The sequence below is a fragment of the Lissotriton helveticus genome, chromosome 1_1 (assembly GCF_964261635.1).
Source record: "Lissotriton helveticus chromosome 1_1, aLisHel1.1, whole genome shotgun sequence".
Taxonomy (NCBI): domain Eukaryota; kingdom Metazoa; phylum Chordata; class Amphibia; order Caudata; family Salamandridae; genus Lissotriton; species Lissotriton helveticus.
In genome coordinates, this window is record NC_136057.1 from 1,799,100,413 (window position 1) to 1,799,123,238 (window position 22,826).

At 45.6% G+C, this 22,826-nt stretch overlaps 1 protein-coding gene across 1 annotated transcript in view; it reads right to left on the reverse strand.

The window, feature by feature from the left end:
- The window catches only part of WBP11 (WW domain binding protein 11), a 142,133-nt gene extending 119,764 nt beyond the window's left edge, over window positions 1–22,369 (reverse strand). The window contains exon 1 of the mRNA XM_078640806.1: window positions 22,220–22,369. The gene's annotated coding sequence lies outside the window, so the exon portion shown is untranslated. The remainder of the gene's footprint in view (window positions 1–22,219) is intronic.
- Window positions 22,370–22,826: the final 457 nt, after the last annotated feature.

Below are 22,826 nucleotides of genomic sequence, written 5' to 3' on the forward strand. Positions count from 1 at the left end.
GATATTCGTGTGCCTCAATTACGAATATGACTGTGCCACCTCTAGGTGTCAGTCCATTTTCTATAAGTTTTAAGGTTATAGATCTCCTTTTAATGACCGGAATGAGTATTATATCCGCGTCTGCTGCTTGCATGGTAGCATCAGCATCTGCTATTTCAGTAGCTAATCTAATTGCCTCTCTTTCTCCATCACTGTCTCCCATTTTACTGACAGGATGGTATTATTTTTATTTGCAGATCAGGTTTCTTTATGGAAACAGAGATTAGGTGCACAATATTTTGGAACTGTTTTATCCTTCAACGTTGACTAGACCAAGAACCATACATAGGAGTTCCCTCCTGCGAGGTTTTGGAGGATATAATAACCTTTCACCCACTCCAGACGTCTTTGGAGTATTTGGGAAAAGGGGTCTGAGTGAGAAAGCACGACTGAGTTACTCTAAATGTCTTACGTTAGTTTTATCGCCCTTTCCAAACGCGTTGGGCGCCATGTAGTGTAGCTCCTATTTTCCCAATAGGCTCTGCGCATTGGAATAGTACCTACAGCAGTAAAGGCCTAGGCCAGACGTTAACTAGGTCTACTACTGTCGATACTAGACTTAATTTTTGGGTTTGCCAGCTAAGCTCAGAGTTCGCTAGAAACTTTCTCGAATGTTCAAGGAAGGATGAACTCCCCTGATTAGACAAGAAGGGATTTAGTTTCTGACAACCATAGAACATGACAACTTTGCTCTCCCCTAATCAAGAGTCAATCTCGAGAGTCGTGTGAGCACAAGGCAATTATTTTACTCAGTCAGTACGTGCATTCTTAGTCTCATCAGAATGTAGAAAAAAGGAAGAGACGGGCGTGTTCAATAAAAGATGTTATTTATTGATCAGTCTCTTTTCTCGTACAAGAGAAATGGATCGATATTATTGCAATACTTATAGTTAAGTAAAGTGCATACATTAGAAGCAATAGTATAAAATAATACTGTAAAAACATTGATATGGTTTCTGAGCCATATGATGTTTAAAATGATTAAAATATATTTACATACACATATACATTTGACTAAACGCACTCAACTGGTGTTTCTAAATACGCCTACCCCGTGTACCTGACCTAAGTCTAATGCGTGGGCGGGAATAGAAAGTTACAGTTTAGTTTAAGTTTGTTTTTGCCAAGTGAATAACTAAAGAATTCTCTAGGAGGGGTTATTCAGTTCTGTACCTGGAATTTAGGATGAATGAGGAATGGTATCTCTTTCTCTGCTCTCGATATTCCAGGCTGCCTGCGAGGGCTGCCCAGAAGCGCCGGTGCTGGGTCTCTCGGCTTGAGATAGCAGCGCGTCTCTCAGCGCGTCAGGAAGGCGGGGCTGCTGCCTGCGGGGTCTGCTTCTGCTCTCGGCTTCGGCAAGTATGGCTGCTCCGTCTTGTCACCACGCGTGTGTTTGCATAGGGCAAGGTCGGCAATATTTATACCTTAAAGGTGCCGAGATTGACGTAAGGATGGACATAGGTACGTCAATAAAGATGTCATACGACTTGCTCGTTAGCACATTCTTTACTAAAGTTCTCTGTGAAATCAAAACAATGGCCGCACGGATTATCCAGGTTGTCATAGGTTTGATTTGTTATGAGAACGTCGTATGCCTTATCAGGGGCTGGAGGAATATCGCTTGTCTAATTAGATCTCAAGCGTTATGACCTAATCAGATAACACGTTCCTGTGCCGTAGTGTGACTGCGTCAGATAACGGTATCTGCATCATGGGGGATTTCTTGCCTCATGGGCTGACTGTTAGTTAACTAGCTAGTAAGTTTAACCAGAATAGGGTCAGGAATAGGGGGATCGAATCAGAACCTATAGAAATACACGACACGGTGATACTGGCCCCAGTGTCTCGGAGCGCCCCTATGTGGTGGCCATTGACCGTCACCTGCTGTCGGTACTTTTCCGTGTTGTCGGGCAGGGGGGCTCCTGGGACCATCTCCCTATCTCCCAGGGAGACTAACATCATGGCGGCTGGGTCAGCCCCCTCGAACTCCTCTTCCCCCTCCTCTTCTAGGGCTACTGAGGTGATGTGGCGCGCTGGGGGCCCGCAGCGGCGGGCTTCTTGAACAACGGGCATCGGGGGTCGTTGGCATAGTGCCCTGGTTGCTGGCAATGGTAGCAGGCTTGGCTGACTCGGGGCCCTGGTTTGGCTGGGGGAAACCCTGTGCGCGCTGTGGGAGGCGAGGTGCCGGGCTGGTTTCTGGGGGGACTGCGCGGGGACCCTACCTGGGATCCCCTCTGTCTATTCTGATTCCCCCCTCCCCTCTGGCGGGAGGATCCTTGTTCATTTCGGCCAGAGTCTCCTCCGGGCCCCCGGGGGACTCTGGTGCTCACCCATCGATCGGCCTCGACGGCCAGCTTCCGGGGGTCAGCCAACTTGCTGTCCAGAAGGTGCTGTCGGAGTTCCACAAAGTAGTTCAGGGACAAATGTTCATAGGCAATGAGGTCGATGAGCCCCTCGAAGGTGGATACTTTGCTGCCCTTGATCCACCCTTCCAGGGCCCTGCTGTAGAAGTTTACATATTCCACCCAGGTGGTGCCGGGAATTTTCTTGCATTCTCTAAAGCGTTGGCGGTACATTTCAGGGGTGAGTCCGTACCTTGTGAGAAGGGCCTCCTTCATGTGGCTGTAGGAGGTCTGTTCGGCGGAGGGTAGATCGAGCAGGGTGTCTCTCCCCTCGCTCAGGAATCGCCCCCACAGCCCGGCACCCCAATCCTTCTGCGGAACTCGGTGGGAGGTCATGGCAACCTCATAGGCCTTGAACCATTGCTGGATGTCATCATTCTTGTAATACTCCTTGACCACATCCTTGGGGATGTGGACTTTGGGTTCCACCGGGGGGATGGCCTCTCGGGTCGCCGATGTTCTATTGTCTTCGTTTCGGGCCTTTAGTTCGATCTCCTTCAGGCCACGCTCGTGCTCCAGCTGGAGTCTTTTGCCTTCGTGTTCTCTCTGGAGTTTCTTCTCCTCTAGTTCTCCTTGCAGCCGCAGCTGCTCGATGGCTAGCTTCTTCTCTGCCAGCTTGAGCTCTCCTATTTTCAGACGGGCTAGTTCGAGCTCGTGGTTTCGGCTGCGTTCTCGGTCGGCCATCTCTTCTCGTGACAGACCTCTCTCCGTGCTGGAATTCCGCGTCGGGGATTCCGCTCTCTCAAGCTCTTGGGCGTGGGTTTCGGTCAGGGTTGCTCCCTCTCCATCGACTTCTGTCGGTGCTGGAGGTGTTGCTCCGCTCTTCACCCAGGCTGTTAGGGCTTGTTGAAGGTCTTCTTTAGTGTTTAATCCCGTTGTCGGGATATGGAGATCCTTGCAGAATTGTTTGAGCTCTCGGTGTGAATAGTCTCCCAGAAGCTCCATCTGGAAGGTGGTTTTGTCGTTCGTGAGGCTCATGGTTGTTCTTCGTTAAGGTAGTGTGCCAGTACTGTACGATCCCTAGACGTAGGTTCTTATCGCGACGCTGCCACCAATGTTAGAAGGGGCGATCTCAGAGGGCCAGGTTGTACTCACCCAACCACCCCAGGACCCACCTGTCCCACAGTTCTTGCCGAGTCTTATCGTGAGGTCCTCACCGGGGAGGACTTCGAGTCTAGGATCGTATACACTGAGCTCACACCACACTTACGAACAGACACCACAACGTTGGATTTCAATGACAAGTTCTTTATATGCAGTAAAAAGAAAGAAGCACTCTTATGTACAGAATGATCGAGGGATCACAGGGTCTCTTGAGGATTCGGGAATAGGGAAGCGGGACAGTCTTTAGCCTTTGGGCCAGTATGATGCGTACCCTACGCACAGCTCTCAATCCTCGAGCCGGGGGATACGGGAGGATGGTTGTACTGGCTGCTTCACTCACGTCGAGTCGGTTCGGGTCGTGATGGTGGTCTCAATGGTCCAGCCGGACCAGAGTACTCCTCGAGCCGCGACGAGGTCAGCAGGGCTCGGTCCGGAGAAAGTCTTGAGGAGCCGCGACAGCGTCAGCAGGGCTCCGAGGTCTTTGCAAGTCGAGCCGCGACAGCGTCAGCAGGGCTCAGATGGGTGCGCGTTCAGGTTCGAGCCGCGACAGCGTCAGCAGGGCTCCGAGGTCTTAGAGAAGTCGAGCCGCGACAGCGTCAGCAGGGCTCCGAGGTCTTAGAGAGGTCGAGCCGCGACAGCGTCAGCAGGGCTCCGATGGGTGCAAGTTCAGCTCGAGCCGCGACAGCGTCAGCAGGGCTCAGGTGGTTCAGTTCCTTGTTGCGAAGAGGGAGCCGCGACAGCGTCAGCAGGGCTCAAGGATGCGAGGTTGAGTTCGTCTTAGGGTCAGCCGCGATCAGATCAGCAGGGCTTCAGGTCCAAGATACAACTCCTCGCTAGTTGTCGAGCGGGCCCAGATATAGTCCATTGGCCCTTTGATGTATCAACCCTCGCAGGCGGAGGTCTCATGCCCTGGGGGCTGGTCGTTGGCGAGGTCCGGCGGTTGGCTCTTTGATCCTTTGACGATGGGTCCCAGACGCCAGCGGGTCTGGAGCCAGCACTGGGGGAGGCCAGAGGTGTGAACGAAACTGGCCCACAAGGGAAGGCCAGAGGTGTGACAGATACCGGTCTCTCAGGGGAGGCCGGAGGTACCATCGAAACTCCCTGGCTTATCTCACTCGGGGAGCCCTTTACCCCCCAGCCGGGACTGGCGCGCCTTTGGAGTCTGGGTTTCGCTGGGGCCGGGGTCACGCTAGGCCCAGGGAGACAGGGATCTCGGAAAGGGAAAATGGCGGCCGGGCCTTGTGGGGCATGCAATGGTTAGGCGCTCGGAGCCGGGAGTGGGACGGGATAGTCAGGCCTGGTCGTTGGTTACGAGGGTCGGGCTTATCGGGAGTAGGACGACCAGGCTTGGGGTGCAGGCTACGCTAACGGGGAGGCTGCGCAGGGGACTCAGGGTGCAGGCCCGCGCTCGCAGGGTGGGGAGGGACAGAAGCGGACCGCGCCACGAGGCCGGGTCCAACAACAAGATGCAGCCTGCAAACCAAGATTTATCTCCATTTATATATTTTAATTTAAGTGATCCATTATGCCGCTTACACTTCAACAGATGACTTCCTTTTAATAGTGGTTTTCTAGTGTTGTGGAGCACACCTCTTTATTTACTTCCTCTGGGCCATTTTACCTTTTTGTCATATTTTTAAAATACATTTAAGTTTGCACCATTGATAATGTGTTTGGCTAGTATTTTCCTTCGCTGTTAAGATTGCAAGTGAGTGGCGCAACGGATAAATGAGGCCTTTCAGAGCACAGCTGTGGCTCTTCGGGTCGGTTACACCTGGTACCATAAAGGCTCAGTTTTGGATTAAATGCTGTTATCATCAAAGCTGGGTAAGACCAATGTACCTTTGTTTATGAACATTATAGGAAGTAAAACAGAAGAAGACAGTGATTTTAAGCCCTTACGTAAGCCTGGAAAAACCACACTGGCTTCTGCTGCCCTTCAGTCACTCACTTATTAACATTAATAGACTAAAGAGACAGAGAGCACGGTGTAGCATGCCTGCGCTGCTCTGCCCCCTTTCTAGGTGTGGCTTGACAGCACAGTTGTCCCTAGACGTAATGGGATCAACCTAAAAAGACCTTTAATATCAAATACAGAGAGAGGTTTTGGCTCGGCATGCATTTTGGTAGCCAGGAGTACATGTTTTGATTGGGCAGACGTTGTGTGGTTCTGCAGAAAAAACTTTTTACGCTGCACACAGAACTGATTATTTTGTTAATCCAGCTGCCTGGGTCAGCAGCACTATGGCTGCCTCAGATTGAATATTTAAGGGCACACACATTACATTCTAATGCTGTTGAAGTATCTTAGATAACTAGATAATTTAAGGTGTATGTAATTTCTCTGGCAGCAGAACAGACGGAAGGAGGACAGTCATGAGGATTGTATTGCATTCCTCCACTTGCATCATTAAGACTTCAGAATGCTATTTCGCATATGGCAGCAGTATAGGCTGCCAAGGCACCCCCTTAATCTACATGTATTTTTAAGTCTGGCTTGACAGTGCAAGTGTGGTTACCTTAATAAGTGATCAACAAAAAAGTACTTTCAGAGTACTACTGAAAGAGGGGCCTAAGGCTCCACCTACATGTTGATTCCCGCAGCAAGGTGGGTGGGAAAGGTGTTACAAAATTTGGCAGCGGCCAACGACATGGAGCGACCGCCCCATCTGGCCTTCCGAAATCTGGGAATTATTGCCTTTTTGTGAAAGGAAGATTTGAAAGGCTTGATAGGAGTGTACCAGCGAAAGAGTGAGTTGACAGGGTCCTTTCTGATCCAGGGTTAAGGAAAGTCACGCAGACAGTTTTAAAAGTTATCTTTTTTTATGATGGTGAGTCAGTGGAGGGAATAATTGCCGTCCCTGACTAACATGCATCTGGGGATGTTAAGGACCAAACAGGCCGCAGCACTATGGGCGATGTGGAACTTATAAAGGCAAGAGTTCTAAATGTCGACGTACAAACAAAATGCAGTAATCCAATTGTGAGGTGACCAGGGCGATGATGACAGAAAGGCAAAGCTCTAGGGTAATGTAGGGGAAAATCTTCCTCAAGATCCTGATAATGAGGAACCAGGAGCTGGCGGTATGGCTAACTTCAGTGTCACAATTCAGAGTGTTATCAAAGATTATGAGGAAAATGAAATTTTGCCTGACCAATATGTCCCCTGCGTGTACCCTATGTTTCATGTATGTGCATGTCACCCATGCATTTTCTCGTAGTGGCCTGAATTACAAGGCCTCTGCAATCATGTCCTGCATTAGGATGCCAGTACTTAAGTCTCCCATGTAACAGAGTTAAGTTAGCAGTAAGGCCCATGTTTTAGCATTATGCACGTTTAATATCGAGATGAACCCTTTTTGTGGTTCAGCCTGAGCCACTTTCTGAATTAGGGGTTTTTCATGGCTCAGACACTCTGAAAGCTACAGTTACGTATCTCTGACCTCGCATACTTCTAGCTCAGCCGAAAAGGGCCCAGCAAGGGTTGCCAAGACAGTATTGTGCAAAATAGTTATCTGCTTGTTGTACAGAATCACATTCCTGCCCGGTTAAGAAGGTAAACAGAACCCGTCTGCAGAGATAGGGCCGAGCCTCTCTGTCTCTGTTTAAATGTAATTACAGTACTTGCATCTGTAGAAAGCTCACAGCCCCCATGCAATGAACGAAGGAATATATGCCCTTTCTGTCTTTTAGTGATGAGCAACCTTTGCTTCAGATAATATATCCGCGACTCAAGATATCAGATAGTACCAGACGTGCTGGTCGCCCTGACACTGAAGGTTTCTCTACTAGACTTAAAGTCAGCTTCCCCCCAGTTACACGTCAATTGCACGTCATGATCAAGTTGCGTGCACAAGTAGGGCAAAGTTCCAGCTGGCCATGCAACTCCTCCTCCATGTATCCACCCACCTATGACTCACCTATGACTCATCAAGTGTACACCCTCATGCACGCCCACATGCTCTTATCTTCTTTTCTCTCTTGCTCTGCCTCGAGCGCTCCTCCCTATGTACAAGATTGTACTGTAAATATGTACTCTGTAAATAAATGTTTAGAAGACCCTTCCTGAACCTCAGTGGTGATGGAACAGATTCTCCCTTAACTCGAGTTATTGGAATAAAGCCCCTTTTGAATCGAATACCACGGACTCTGCCTCTCATTTGATGCATGATGCATATTTATGCCTAGAAATGTCAGGGTAATATTTTATTTACCACAATTACACCCAGGTTTTTAGCTGACTTGACCGGAGTGGGAAGGCGTCCGCAGTCCTTCGGTCACCAGATGGTGGACCAGATGGATTCCAGAGCGCCAAAGACTAGAACATCTGTTTTATCTAGGTTAACTTTTAGGGCGTTGACCTTCATCCACCTGCTGAAAATAGTCATGCATTGGTTGAACTTTTCTGCCACCAATGTAGGATCATTAGGAATGAACACAAGGATCTGCCTGTCATCAGCGTATGACAGTACATGGAACCCGAAGGTGAGCACCACTTCTGTCAGTGTAGTGACAAAAACATTAAAAAAAAGGGTTGGGCTAAAGGATGAGCCCTTGGGCACTCCACAGGAGCGGTTAAAGGCTTCCACCCTGAAATCCCTGCAGTTGACAATTTGCATTCTGTTGGTTAAGAAAGAGCGGAGAAGCTTCAGGGCAGTGCCATGCACACCGACTTGCCGGAGAAGTTGGGCCGTCCGTACTGGCGAGACAGTGTCAAATGCTACCGATAGGTCGGGCATCATCAGAATGTTCCCCCTCCCACCCTGATCCACCTGTTGCTAGATACTGTTCAGCCACAGTAAGAGCAGATTCTGTACTGTGACCACTCCTGAACCCGTTTTGCGAGGGGTCTAGGACATCATGAGTCTCATTGAATTTGACTAATTCCTGGTTCAAGAATCTTAGCAGGAGGTGGAAACAGGGAGATGGGGCACAAATGTTTCAAATCATCGGGTCGGAGTTAGCTCTTTTAAGAAGAGGAGTCACCTTTGCTTTTTTCCATGATCTGGGATAGGTTTGTAATTTCAGCATGAGATTGTACATGTTCTGCAAAAAGTTGTTGATCGAGTCAGGGGCAAGGTGAGGAGTCTTTGGGGGACAGGGGTCCGACGGAGATCTAGATTTTAATCTAAGCAGTATGTCCTTGGTTTGCTGCAGGGAAATAGGCGGGATTTCTACGAGCTGCCTGGGTGGAAAACATCTAGTAGGCTTATTTTCTACGACAAATCAAAGTCCGAGTAAGTATCTAGGATTTTATCATGGAAGTAGAGTGCAACTCTGTCGCAGAAGTCTTGAGATAACTTCAAGGAGATCTGGGAAGGGGGAGTGGCTAGATCTTACACTACATTAAAAAATAGTTTAGAGAGGCTGGTATGTGGAATTCCTATAGCCTGACGCCCAGTACATATTGTTTGGGATCAAGGGCAACAAGTTTTTATCTGCATTTTGTCCTTGGGACAAGTAGGCCAAACCTCCTACAGCACAAACCCTTTGGCTGCCAGTTTACGGTACCACATATGGATAAGGGAAGGGCGTTGTCTGCAGTTAGGGTAATATGTGTATCCATGTGTTAATGATGTTCAAGCTTGTATTTATGGTTCATTAATGTAAATTCTTTATTATTAGGGTCAGGGCTCTAAGTAAATGTTGAAAGTTCGGACTGCACTACTGACAATGGTTACAGTATAAAAATGTGTATACACGTTTTCAAAGTATAGCAATATGAGGCTATGTATAATGCTCCCAGAATGCTTTCCGATTAGATGCAAATATTTGCAGAGGCTTGAAAGTAAGATTGATGATTTTTTGCTTGCAATGAAAGTCTCAAGTCTGAGATCTACAGCAAGACAGCCACTCCTTAAAAAGGGAATGTATCACCCGTAACAATGACGGCTCCCTCGTACCCTATATTTACAAAAAACAATTAGCGAATATCAACCCATCTTTGAAACCACAAAAGGGGAGGTAAAGAAAGCACGCAAGAATTAAGCCCCAAAACAAAAAGGGGCCACGTTAGCACAATTTGCTGCCTATAACTAATAACGATAACAGTAGTTAAGAGCTGGTCCGGGAACATGCAAAAGTCTCAATCTGCTGCAATTATTGCAATAGAACATGTGTCTGCATCATCTACTTTAAATCCAGATGCTGCTCCCTATGTTAATTCATTGAACTCAAACAAACAGTGCAAAGCAAGCTACGCTACAAGTCCACAATGAACAAAGTGCTGTCCTATCCCCCCCGACCTGGGAATAGAACATAAAACAAGCATTGGAAATGCAATAGGTCTCGCAGCATTAGAGTTAGTGCTTTTAGAATTGTTTATGGGTTTTTTGTTGTAAATCTTTAGCATTTTTATTTCTTGTAGCCAATGCTAAAGAATTACAAATCAAAAAAGCCATAAACAATGCGACACGGCGGGAAGGGGAGGGGGCGGAGCACACTCATGTTTTACACACAAATTGCTTATGCTGCAGACATGGAATTACCCCTGGACCAACTGCCAATCGAAAGTGGGCAGTGCATGCTTCTGACTTTCACAACACTGACAGTGTTGTAACTTATGTTTACTTCGCCCTCTGAGACTAGTCAGATCATGTAACAATTTACAAAATGAAACTTTAAACAACCTTTTATAAAGCAATAATATAAGTACCTTGTCTGCAGCTGTGTTAATATTTGCATAGGACTATTGCTATTTGTAGCTTGCCTACACTAAAATGAGTACATGTGCAGTATAATATTTCGTAGAGAAACATAGTTAACAATCACTAAGTTAAATATTGTAACCATTATCTACCGTGAAGTAATTTCCCTACACGTGCCCGTTTGCAAGTTTATACAGCCGAAGCTACAAGACTGGGTTAAATTTGTTTTTCCACCGCCTAACACTTACAGGCCGAGGGGGGCTGTTTTTTTAGAGTTTGGCAGCCGAAGCCTAAGTGCGGGGGAGGGGTGCAAAACAGCTACAATAAAACAAGTCCACTGCTTCAGAAGAGGGAGGGCGGAGAGAATAGGAGCAGCCTGTTTGGACTTTACGTCGTGTTTATTTGATTACTGTTATCGATATTTAATATTAAAAAAACATCCTAATTAGGTAAATAGAAATGTTCCTTTTGGTTACAGTGTTAGCATTGCGACATGTGTATTGTTTGTGTCCCAGATTTGCAAGCATGTACACAGTGATAAAAATATAAAAAGTTACACAAAGCAGGGCGGTATCGTAAAAGTTGGGAAAGCACGTCAGCATTTACTGTAAGATCACAGCTGTTTTGGAAAATGCTGGTTTAAAATGTTAACATGAAAAGAACAGCATTACCTCGCTCGTCCTAGCTAATAGAGGACAAACAGCAGTTGTACACCTCTTTCCGATTAAGTCCTTGAAATTTAAAGCGGGTTAGTGCGATGGGAGAGGGAATCCTAAACATGCAGTCAATTGAGTTAAATCTCCGCCTCCAGAGAGGCTTGCCATGGGTCGCGATCATCGGGTACAGTCCAGAGCCTTTGTTAATGTTGCTTGCACATAGAAAGTACACAAAGTAGGTAGATTTACGCAACATTTGCGTTGTTTAAATGCAGTTGTAAACAAAATATCCCACAGAATCGTAAGCAGCAGTTAAATGCCTTTTGTACCCACCCAACATGTTTCAGTACTTACAGAGTCCCTGTAGCACACGTGAGTGTGTGTGTGTATGGTGTGTGTGTGTGTGTGTGTGTGTGGGGGGGGGGGGGGAAGGGGTGGGTTCTTGAAGTCAACTGCATTAAATCCCCACTTCCAGCAAGGAGAGATTACGGGGAAGAAAAACGGGAATCCGGTAGTCAGAAAGCAAGTTAATGTTGTGCCTTCTGAAGACCAGAGTCCCACGAGTGGTGCGCGACTTTGTCAGTGACTAATTCAAGTTGTTCCGCTGTCTGGCACTTCAGAGCCATTTGGATAGGGCAAGTAGCATAGCGACGGACTTTAACAAAACGGAGGGAAGAGAGGGGAGGGGGGAGGAGAAATGCGACACGGTGGGAAGGGGAGGGGGCGGAGCGGGTCAAATAAACAAACAAGCCGGAGGGGAGGGGGGAGGAGAAATGCGACACGGCGGGAAGGGGAGGGGGCGGAGCGGGTAAACAAAGACGGACGTGCACGCGCTTTTAAGCTCAATGCGCATGCGCATTGAGCTTAAAAGTCACGGGCACTGCAAGGAATCGCCACGATTCCTTGCAGTGTGGATAAAGAGTAGATAACTCGCAATACTCTCGCCTTGCTCGATGCGCATGCGCATCGACAGGCGAGACCTAAACACAGAGGATTACATTGTCGTAATGTCCAGGGAGATTACTGAAATTATAAGAACCCTCCATCTGGATTTTATTGATCTATTGCAAAGTCCTGCTATGAAACTTCCTATCAACAGAGCTCGTCTGCTTGACGTCCTTCATACGGTACAATGTATTCTGTACATCAATTCGAAATACACAGACTTAATTTGTAAGCCTTCCTAACAGTATCAGGCCTTTGGACACCAAAATCAGTAATCTCACTTTAACAATGCAGATTTACTTAAAATACTGCAGTTCTTTCTTTGCCACTGGGGAAGGCAGCACCAAAATGTGCGCCCCACAATCAAATTTGCATTTGCAAACAATACCATGCACAGTGCACATCAGTAATTGCAGGCCACAAGAAATTATAAAAATGGTACCAGACTTGCCGGTATTGTGACTTGAATAATTTAATCGTCCTACGTGTAATGCACTTGAACCATAAGCTCACAGAGTCACCTTTTTATTTATTATCACAAATGAGAGCACCTTCAAATATGTCAGTTCTTGTTTGATTTAACAGCCTAAACTTTTGATTCACGTATAATAAGAACAAAGACCATATATAGGGTACATGTTACCCGACTAGCCTCTTAGTTCACCGATAGCATTGTCACTAGGGCCAGGCAGGCATGTTTCTCCGTTCATGCTAAAAACCTACTTTTAATAAATATATTACTAAAAGCATAAGCATAGGAAATGTGCTGTCATTTACATACAGCACATTCCCCGTTGAAATTTCCACTAACTTTACCACAGACATTCAGTTTTACTGATAAAACTATATAGCGTACAAACGTTAATGTGTGAAAAACTGGTCTCAGCAAATATTTATCATTTGCACATCACTAAGTAAAGTGTTCTGATTTGTTTTGATCTCATTCAAATCTTTGTTTCCACCAAACATCAGAATAACAAAACAAATGTGCTTTACAATCACGGATATTTTTTGAAATGGTACTGTTAATTTTCAATTTATGTAATGCTGAGTGGTCGTGAAAAAAATTACATATTGCAGCCTTTGATTTAACACTTCCAGGACCCGAGGTTGATTGTGAGATAGAGGATATTGTAAAGTGAACTAACTTTGTAGTCAGAGAAAGAAAAGTAGACGTCAATCTCCTGGATCAAACAAGCAGAAATTTGTAAGAAGACATAAGCCTACATTTCACATCAGTCTTTCAATGCACAGCAAATGTGACAAGATTTAACACCTTCAGCGCGTCGCGAATTTTCGCGCTGTGCTGAAGGTTCTAAAAAACAGACGGGCCGTGACGGAACGGTTCCGTCATAAGCACAGCCCAACCGGCGCTCATGACGGAACTGTTCCGTCACAAGCATCGAAGGGGTTAAAGGCATTTTTATTGATCACTCACTCACTGAATGAGCAGAACAACTGTTCTTTGACAGCTCAGCAATTCTTTCCAGGATAGGCCAGTAGGCCCAAAAAAATAGTTCCCCCTGATTAAATATGGTTTGTCATAGCGAATGGGCAAGTAGATACTTTTAGGTCTTTATGTGGTAATTTGTGGGAACAACGCTAGGTTAGCTAGAGAAAGACTCGTAACAGAAGATGCTCCTAAAGTAGATTCACATGGGACCAATTTCCAGATTGGAGGTGGAAAATAATACCTTTATTTTTTTTTTTTAAAGATTCTCACCCACACAGGCGTTGGGCATGCTTCATCTCCGAGTCCTCGCGCGGTAAATCTCACATTACCGGGCAGGTTCAACCACACCTTTGGAAGGAGCACTTTGGTGTGAATATTGTGTCCTATTTTTTGATTTGGAGGAAGGTTAAAATAGCCGAGAGGCTGAAGTGACAAGCATGAAACCCAGACTATGCCTTGAAAACACCAGGAGCTCACGCTCCCAGTTTGCACTAAGAGGAACCTCTATCCTAATAGCCAGTGCTTTAACCCCTTCAGTGCTACGCGAAATTCGCTGCAGTGCTGAAGGGTTTAAAACCGTACTGGCTCATGACGGAAATGTTCCGTCATCAGCACCGGAGCACCGACGCTGATGACGGAACCGTTCCGTCATCAGCGTGCAAGGGGTTAAATGGGCCGGTACTCACCGGTAGTGAGTACCGGCACTTCTCATGTTTACCGCTCTGAGTACCGGCACTGCTCAGATGCCAAGTTAGAGTACCGGTACTCATCAAAGAGAGGCTCATGGTTGCTTTGGCTCACGGGGACGAACAAGGCTGTCTGACAGCCAAAGCGCCTCTGTAGCCCAAGTGGAGCCACCTTCAAACTATTCATCAGGGCTCATCTACATAATGTCCGGTGTTCACAATCACACCGTGTTTGACAGAGCAGGGTCCGTTCAGGCCCTGCGCTGTCAATCACATTCACACCATGGTGTGCATTTGTGCACACACTGAATCCAGGCATCCCGCCGACAGCAGCAATAGCCGCAATTAAGAAAGCCACGGGAGATAATGGGTGTAAAATGGCCTTTAACCCACTTGAGTGTTTTGTGTGACTGCTTGTGTTCGGAGGCTTTTTTACTATAGTATGCTTTAGTGAGCACGTTTGTTTCGGAAGTTCAAATTACTTTTTAACAATTTTGGGAAAGTTGCCACTGTTTTTGTAAAGCTTGTGTCCCTACTCTTTACTCGTAGGTGAAAACAAGACCATGCAGCCAGCAAACATGTCCCTGATTTGCACCTTTTGAATCTCAATAAAATGACAAAAGAAATAAAATTGTTAGGCAAAAAGTGCCGGCATTAGTTGCCACACGCCCGACCTGTTTAGCTGTATTTAAGTGCTTTAGAAAGATTAATAGACTTGTTTACTCCACCACTTTCCCTCACTTAGGTGCAGTTTGCCCCTAAAGTACGTAGTAAAAGGTCTCTCACTTGCTCTCTCTCCCTCTCTTTCATGCACAAACACACTTTTATCTCACATGCACGTTCCATTATCTCTCTTCCTTCTCTCTCTCACACACACGTATCTCTGTTTCTGCCTCTCTCCCTCACACTAACACACATACACACTTGACCTCCCTTTCTAATCTTCATTGGGCACAGACCGCACTCCCAGTTTCTTTCTTTCTCTTCCTCTCACATACACACACATTTTTCTCTCTCTCTCTCTCTAAAGTGCAAGTTGTCTCTCTCTATCAAAAGACTGACTATTCTTTCTCTCCAAGGCCCCTCACACCTTTTCAGCCACTGTATATTCTCTTAAGGCAGAGCGCATGCTCTCTTCCTCTCTAAGGTACAAGCCACAGGCTCCCTCTCTTATCTCTCTCAAATACTGGCTCTCTCCGAAGTGCTGGTCCAGTTACTTTCTTTGGGGCAGGGTCTGCCTACCTCTCAGGCGCACAGTTCATTTCTTAATTACAGGGTTCACTCTCCCACGTTCTACAGCACGGTCTCTCATTCATTAACGTACGCAACACGTGTTCCCTCTCTAAGTTGCTACATGTCTCTCGTTTCCTAAGGTACAGGAAGGAGACTCCTCCTCTTATGTGCACACCTTCGTAGTACAGGCACATGCTCTCTCACACAAATACAGACTGTCTCTGGGGTGCAGGGCACATGTCCGCTCTCTAACAAGCAGGTCGAAAGCATCTGGCAGCACTCCACACCACGTCCTTCAGGTTAGTATTAAGTGCCTAAAAGCTCAAGCGGTTGTGGGACTTCAAAAGACAGCCTTATTAACTGCACCTACATGATAAGTAAACCCTACACAACAACATTAGAGCCTGTTCTTGTTTTTTTTGTTAAATATAACCCCTGTCATAAATATGCCAATCCATGTTTAGTCTGGCACCTTTGCTTCATTTTGAAATTGCACTTGGAGGACAGCAGGGTGATTAGAAGACAACATGTGTGTTAAGCTTACGGTCTAGCATTTTCACATTAATTGGAGGACCGTATCCACTCACGTAGGTTTCAAGCTCCAAGCCTATACAGTAGGACACACACTACTCAAACTTTCAAAATTCACCTACGGCCCTTCGCTTGGAATCCTGTTTCAACTACCCCAGGCCCACAGTGTAAGGCGCAGAGATCAATATTTCAATATTGTCTAGTGCAGGCCTACCATTCCTCAGCCCGGTTTGAACTTGCTTAGTTAATGTTTTTTTAGTGTCACAGCTCACCATTTCAACATTAGCTAACAAAGGACTTATTTTCCATGGTTAATATCTCAGAGCCCATGCTGTTAAAGCCTCAAAGCTTAACATTACAACATTCTCTATCAATGGACTTCCTTTCGCCGGTTACAGTCCCCGAGCTCATGATGCATAAATCACAGAGCTCAAAATGTCAACAGTTTTTGATAATCGATTTCCTTTCAATTGCTAATATCCCTGCTTCTATATGCTAGGGCGATGCACATGATGCCACAAGTTAAACGTGGCACTTTACCTACCCTCCTCGTACCCCGTACATTCCATTTCTAATTTTATTGGGAACTGAGTTACAGTACGTGTTCTGGTCGTGGCTCCACACAAGTGTTAATATTATTCACTTCACACACTCACAACTAGTGGGAAATGGGTCCGGAGTGCGACAGCAATCCTTTCCTCAGCACAGGTTAATCTTGCTTAGTTACTGCTTACAAAGTGTCAACTCTTAATATTTGAACAATCTCTGATAACTCACCCCTCATCAAACTCACTAACCATGCCCTATAGCATACAGCACCACTGTTCGCTCACTCTCACTCACAAATGTTCACGGTATCACTATCTCCACATGCCTAGTGACTCCTTTGTTGTCCCTGTGTTCTAGCTTCCAGGTGTTCTATCACCCACTCAAGTGCCCAAACTTGGTAGATCTATCTCCTTGTTATTTGCATTCTCTCGCTCTCCAGTTTAGCCACTCGTACTATCTGTGTGTCCCAGTGTCTTTTATTCACATAATACTTCTCCACTGCACACCCTGCCACATAATTCCACTACAAAAATCCACCACACACAATTCCACAACTAACAATTCAAATACAAACCACATAATTCCACTCCACACCAAATTCATCCACTACACTATAAACCAAAACGCATAAGTAAAAGACAGTGCAATTTACGTCAGTAGCTCTTACTCGAAAACGATGAGACTTATTGCATTGAAAATGCATTATTTGCTGCAAACTCTCTGGATTCCTTATTTCTGGATCTCTAATTTCTTGATATTTAACTGATTTGGGGTGTTTGGTGTTTAAGGTTTTCCCCATTGCCTCATGTTGATTTGAGGTTTAACACTGGCCGATCCTGCTTTAATATCATACTAGATCGCAAACATAGCATTGACCACACCTGATGCCAACCTGGGTACCCTCTTAAATACAGTAATGAGACTGCAAACATACAGGTATTAAACAACACTGAGAGCATACTCAATTTAAGAAATCAAGTCTTTTGGTACTGTGTGATTGTCTATCATTCCTGAATGGTTATGGGCACTGCTGAACAGCCAAAGGGCACTGCTGAACAGCCAAAGGGCCTGTATGGACACATAGAACAGAATGTTGGATTGGTTATCCCTTTTTCCTTGTCTACTGCTTGTTGCTGTGAGTGCGCAATCAAGAATATATAAGTATAAGGCCACATAGAAGTGTCTTATATGTCTTGTCTTTAGCCCCGCCCACTTGCTACACTCATAGCTCATTTTAAGAGTACCTACACTTATTTTTCCCCATTTAAAGCACTGCTAATAGCTACACTGCAGGGTAATACCATAGAATTTCTAGAGCATGCCCTCGGATTGTCTGCCTTGCACACAGCTAAGCGTGTGGTACAGCATACATCACTTCCATACGAACACTTTAGAATCAGTCCATATTTACTAAGAGCACGCAACCAGGTCACCATGCACAGCCCCAAGAAGGTTGCGTTATACAGACCGATGAGGCAACGTGCTTCACTGCCACACAAAAACTCCGGGGTCATTCACTATGTAGAAATACCTATACTGCTGTGGCAGCCTGTATCACTTCCACGGCAAAGTAACAGGGGATTGGCTATCAAACACACTACTACTGAACATTGGTAAACGCCACTGAAGCATAAATAGCTGCTTACCAGCTTTCAAACCCGCCCCCAGTCCCTTGGCTCATTCCCCACGGTCAGAACCGAGACCTGTCTGTCTAGTGTACAGATATACCAGCCTTCTTTGGAATAATTTCCATCATGTGACTGCAAGGAAAAGATGTGTGTGGAAAAAAGGAGCGTGTAGACATCTGGAGAAGAATCACAACTACTCCATAATGAGCCATCCAAGCCTACAAGCCACAGATCCATACATGCCAACCCTCCCGATTCAGGCGTGAGACTACCGATTTGATGGCTAGTCTCCCGCCTCCCGATTCTTGTATTTAAAAACCCGATTCCATGCGGATTGCCGAATGATCGGCTCGAGATAACTTAAGAGCTAAATTCAGTTCGGAAATAACCTCTGCTCTCTGCCCTTTCTCCCCCGCCACCTGAAGTTGCCAATACATTATGACCGGAGCCCGTCCTAAAGCTATTGGCAGAAATGTGACCTTGGGCAGGCCCAGGGGTGATGACTCCGAAAGTAATTTTGCCTGGCTACGTCCAGCATAAAAGTATTCCTCGGTGGGCTTCAGCAGGCCCTAGAGATTCGTTTCCTGTGACTCGAAGTAGGTAGGCACTGTCAGAAACCTGCTCCTGCAATATTGTCACACTCCCAATTTGCCAGCCATAGCGTTTTTCTGTGCTCCTGACACACGTGAAGATAAGAAAAAATTCAAAACAAGTGAAACCCATGAATTGCCCCTGGGAGAAAAAAATATGTTTCAACCAAGGTTATTAACCCTGTGTTTCTTTGAACTTTGTAAAACGATAAAAATTAAAATGTTGATGCCAATCTCATTCACACTCTAGTCTCCCTCTCCAAAAATTACCTCTTACATTAAAGCTTAACTCTTTGTCCTCAAATTTTTTTGGGGGGGAAGTAACTTTTTTTTGAGTCCGTTTCACATAGTGCTTACAAAAACATAGTTTAGAACTCAGTTTTTGTTAGCGCCAACAATGAAATGCTCATTCTCCCTATACTCCAGATGTGGTGTTAGGGCCAGAGTTGCATTCTTTGGAACTGGGGAACCAGTTTCAAGTCCCAGCATTGGCTCAACATCCTGTGATTCTGGGCAAATCACTTAATCTCCCCATGCCTATAAACAATAAATGGCGACATTGTGTAATACAGCTGGTGCTTATGTAAGGCGCTCTAGTACCTTTGGGTCAGTTCATGCTACATGAAAAATGAACAAAGGTTAAAACCAAAGCATTAGCATAAGTAAAGACAAATAAATACCTATTTAGTGGCTGATTTGTAAATTGTGGTTTCGCCGTTTAAATTGTCTGATCTGAGGCAAATACTTTATTTCACCAAAACTAATTTTTCTTCAAGATCGCATATGATAGCATTTTCAAATATGTGAGTTCAGAATATAAATTAATCTGGGCAGTTGACAGGTTTTACATGACACATGACTTGCCTCTTATTTCACTAATGGTTTGTGCCTCAAAACTATCACTTGTAAGTATTTCTTTAGTACAGTGCTGTAATATGACGTTTTAATGTTAAAGCTTCTACATGTTAGAGAAATTCACTTTTTTGAATTTTGAAGAGATTTTGTCATATTTTACATGATGTTTGTTGTATGATGTACATAGCAAACATTCTCACTGCTCAGCTCGTGCACAAGCCCTAAAAGCCAAGCCACACTCTTGGCTCAGCTCTCCCTGTTCATTTTCTGGTTCTCCCCTCTAAGAAAGCAATATCCTTTAATATCAGAGGCAGGTACTCATCTACTGGCTGGCTGAACTGCACGGCATGCAACTAGCAAATCAGGGATCATTGCTTTCTCCTTAATTCTTGGAGGTGGAGATTATAGTCTGGGACATATATCAACATGTTATTTTTGGCAGTTTTACACAGCACAAACCAAAAATAGGAGTTTGGGACTGATTTTGTTGCACTAGCACTATCTATTGTGCAGCTGCTAAAAATAAAATGCCGATTGCCTGTTGCACAGGCTCTAATCTCCCCTTCCAAGAATTAAGGACAAAGCATTAACCTTTGATGTTAAAGATAGTACCCATCTGGTAGCTGAATTGCACAGTGTGAACCTCGAAAAGTTATAGATTAATCCCAACTTCTCTGCTCGACCAAAATGTCAGAGCCATCGCTAGTGCGTGGAATAAAAAGCATGTCCCTTTATTAGTGGCCCTGCCATCTTCCTGTATAGCTTCAGTGATTCATCTGAGCAGATACACCGCAAAGAGGGTGTGGGGTATGCTGACAGGCTTTTTAGTGGAAATCTTAATTCTATACTGAATATTTTGTTTGTCTTCCTACATTTTTAAATTGAAGCATAATTCTTCGAACTTGCCATCTCACCTGGAACGCGAACACTTTGTCTGGCCATTTTGTGCTGACACGCCTGAAGATTAGCGCTCTAGTTTATTGGTCTTAGAGCAGCGCTCTAGTTGTTTGGCCCTCCCTCCCTCGGCATAAATACCCGGATGCAGCCACCGCGCCAGCAATAACCAAGCAGATACACCGCAAAGAGGGTGTGGGTATTCTGACAGGCTTTTTAGTGGAAATCTTAATTCTATACTGAATATTTTGTTTGTCTTCCTGCATTTTTAAATTGAAGCATAATTCTTCGAACTTGCCATCTCACCTGGAATGCTAACGCGTTGTCTGGCCATTTTGTGCTGACACGCCTGAAGATTAGCGCTCTAGTTTATTGGTGTTGTCTGGCCATTTTGTGCTGACACGCCTGAAGATTAGCGCTCTAGTGTATTGGTCATAGAGCAGCGCTCTAGTTGTTTGGCCCTCCCTCCCTCCCTCCCTCGACATAAATACCCGGATGCAGCGACTACTCAGCGGGCGCGCCAGCGGCGCACGGAAGGCGTGCCAAAGGCAAGCCCGTCTGTGCCCAAAATCTGCCCGGTGTCAGGACCCCTGCCCGTTTCGCACGGGATCAACTATTGCAGCTTAACCCTGGTACGTGTTCTTTTCATGAGGTTCTGCTTAGTTCCATCCCTCCTTTGTCTCTGTGATGCAATCGATGCGGCCGGAGGGCTGAGGAGTCGACCTCCAATAGGAAAGACGTTGAAATAACCACCACAAGTAACAGTAACAACAACCGTCTTGAAAGGACTGGTAAGCCTAGAGTTTATGTAGAAAGAGCTTTCTCTACCTCAAATAGATCTATGGTGAAACATAAACCCTATCTAGAATGTCTCATCCAAGTAGAGGACCCTGATATTGTCTTTCTTACCGAAACCTGGGCCAATGAAAGCAGTGATCCTGACTGGCAACTCGCGGTACCTACTGGTTATGTTATTGCCAACGTTGACAGGAAAGGGGGGGAATAGCGATTATTTATCGCACCCTCTTCTCAGTTATGATCACTGCGGAGTCCTTAGTGGGCGCGGAGGCAATGTCATTCCTATTAAAATCTAATAATTTGTAAACCTTTGCTGGTCTATAGGCCCCCTGACCTCAGATCCCCGTTTTTCCTCTCCCTCCAGACTTACCTAGAATCCTGCTCGGATACGGATAGTTTCACCATCCTCGGAGACTTCAATCTCCACTTGGAGGGTAACAATAATGCAGACACTGTTCATTTTTTAGATATCCTCGCTAGCTTTGGACTAAAACAATTGATATGCGATCCTACGCATACAGCAGGTCACACGCTGGAAGGACTTTACGATAGAAATGTTTCTGACGCTAGGCCCTGCTGTCACGCAGCGTATATATTGCTCAGACGTACGTGGCACTGGCAGGGCCTAGCTTCAGAAACATTTCTATCTACATGTTGTTATATGACATCCCTTTATTAATGTATACTGCACTTTCACAATTGCTTTATTAACCTTCTTGTTTCTCAAATGTGCTTGAAAATGCACCATTTACCCACTCTCTTTTCCAAATTTTCTCAGGGGGGTGAACAACCCGAACCGTCCTTAAGGTGTTCAGGCTTGCAAGCTGTCCTTGCTCGCCGCAGTGCACTCCCACAGATGTTTACACCCCACAACTTTCAAATGTCACCAGCCACCACTGCCTGCAATCTATTTTGTGTTACGCCTGACCCGTTTCGTGTTACGCGTTATTCAGGTCTTTCCACCCGCGAATATTTCTCCCTCTTATCGAAGTTGAAATGTTGGCATGTATGCAGATCTATCCCCACCTGCCCACAAACATGACCCGCACCCTCCTAGCCCCAATAAGCAGCAACCTAAGCCAATACACCTGCCCTCTTCCATCAGGCATGCCTCCCCGTTCAGCTTCCAACCCTTCTCTTTCAGCCTGCAGAGATACTAATTCAAACCTTCAGCTCTACCCGTCCCTAACGCCCTCTGTTTGTTTTTACCTCTAACTCCCTCCTCGCAACGAGATCACCGTCATTTTCTGCTCCGAGCACTCATACCGTCTAATTCAGCAGAGCGGCCACCGTAGAAGCCGGATTCCGGAAGCACGTATTCACCAGACGGCCACCATATTGGAACAGGAAGGACCCACTGTGGTAAAAGTGCAGCAACAGACAGATAGACGGCGGCCATCTTAGAACGGGAAGCATCAGATTTAGGAGCTGAAATTAGACGGCCTTCTTGGAAAGGTAAACGTCAGCTTGAAGAAACACTGCAAGGAACATTCACCACAAAGGATTGTGTCTGAGACTGTACTTCTCAATACAACGTCTATGGTTTAGTGGCATGACTGGCCATAGAAGCTTGATGTCACCTTTCTTGGCAAAAATATTGGACCATTTAAGTTTTGTTATTTTGGAACAGTCAAAAGTTGTTAGATGAAAGCAAAAATATTCTAGCTGTTCAATGAAGTATTTTTATTTCTTTTAAACACAAATAAATAGGCGGTAATTATGATTTTCGTTCTCTTTCTTACTGTTAAAACTCACACCAGTCAATAACACAGCAAGCATTTACAATGCAACGGTCTCGCATTTGCCAAAGTTAGAG